This window comes from Carlito syrichta, unplaced genomic scaffold (assembly GCF_000164805.1).
Source record: "Carlito syrichta isolate Samal-C Ts95f unplaced genomic scaffold, Tarsius_syrichta-2.0.1 Scaffold312002, whole genome shotgun sequence".
NCBI lineage: Eukaryota > Metazoa > Chordata > Mammalia > Primates > Tarsiidae > Carlito > Carlito syrichta.
This window is the reverse complement of record NW_007256098.1, coordinates 53,560-55,404: the sequence shown is the minus strand read 5'-3', so window position 1 is coordinate 55,404 and position 1,845 is coordinate 53,560.

Below are 1,845 nucleotides of genomic sequence, written 5' to 3'. Positions count from 1 at the left end.
CTAACCACTTCTGCTCCCCTGTAGCTTTGCGTGGGGTCAAGCCTTCCTTGACCTCCCTGGGCTGGCTTAGGTGTGGGTTCTGTGTCCCCAGCAGGCTGTGAGAACTCTTGCTACACTGTACTGTAGGTGTGGTTTCTCTGGTGCCTTTCTGCCCCTGAGGCAGAGCCTGGGTCTTCTGTCACTGCAAACTTAACTGTCTACACGGGCCCCGGCATGCAGTGGCTAGCTCTTTTGGCATGGGTTTATGAATGTATATGTGCATGAAGAAGAAATTAGTTGAGTTGGATTCCAGAGATGGTGCCTTCTAGATGAGTTCTGGACTGTAAATCAGGAACCCTGTGACCCTCTTATGAATTTAACCCTGGCGTCAGCACAGAAAACATTTTCATAGGCCGGACATGGTGACTCACGCCAGTAATCCTAGAATTTTGGGAGGCTAAGGCAGAGGATTGCTTGAGCCCAAGAGTTTGCCACCAGCCTAGACAACATAAGCAGCAACCCATCTCTAAAAGTAAAAGTTTTAAAAGTTAGCCAGGCGTGGTGGTATGTACCTATAGTCCCAGCTACTCGGGAGGCAAAAGTGAGAAGATGGTCTGAGCCTGGGAGATTGAGACTATGGTGAGCTGTAATCGTGCCACTGCACTCCAGTCTGGGCAACAGAGTGAGACCCCACATAAAAATAAATAAAATAAAATGGTTAATTTTATGCTATTTGAATTTTGTCTTAATTTTTAAGTTGCCAGAAAGAATTTATGGTGGTCAAACCTCCTGTCTTTGTGGAAGCCATCTGGTGATATCATGCCTGGATTTCCTGTGGTCTTGGCAGTGAGCCGAGGCATTCTAGTTCTAACTGCTCCCCATTTTTTTTTGAGTTGGAGTCTCACTCTGTGGTCCAGGCTGAGGTGCAGTGGCACGCTCATGGCCACTCAGGAGATCCTTCTGCCTCAGTTTTCCCCAAGTAGCTGGAACCACAGGCGCACGCCTCCACGCCTGGCTAATTTTTTGATTTATTGTAGAGACGAGGTCTCACCATGCTGCCCAGGCTGGTCTCGACCCACTGGGCTCAGGAAATCCTCTCTCCTTGGCCTCCCCTTAGTGCTGCGATGAACAGGCTTGAGTCATTGCACCCAGCCACTGCTCTGCATTTTGTTGTGAGAGATTGTCCCTACATGATCTCATTTTTTTTTTTTTTTTTGAGTCAGAGTCTCCCTCTGTTGCCCAGACCGAAGTGCAGTGCCACGCTCATGGCCACCCCAGCATCGACCTGCTGGGCTCCAGTGATCCTTCCGCCTCAGCCTTCCAAGTAGCTGGAACTACAGGCATACACTACCACACCCAGCTAATTTTTTTGATTTATTGTAGAGATGAGGTCTCACCAAGTTGCCCAGGAATTATTGGTAGTTCTTTAAGTTGTGATAAAGTTATTGTGGTTATTTTATTTTAAAGAATCCCTATCTTTACGTAGATGAAAAAAACTGATTTGATGCTTGGGATTTGTATTTTAGAAAAATGAGAACAAGACCCAACTATATGCTGCCTATAAGAAAGTCATCTCATCAGTAAAACTACACATAAATCAGGCTCAGTGGCTTAGCTGGTAATCCCAGCACTTTAGGAGGCTGAGATGAGTGGATTGTCTGAGCCTGCGGGTTCAAGACCAGCCCAGGCAACTTGTCAAGACCTCGTTCCTACAATAAAAAAAATATTAGCCAGGTGCAGTAGCACGTGCCTGGAGTTCTGGCTACTTGGAAGGCTGAGGTGGAAGGATTACTGGAGCCCAGCTGGTTGATGCTGGGGTGGCCATGAATGTGCCACTGTACAGCAGCCTGGGCGATGGAGTGAGGA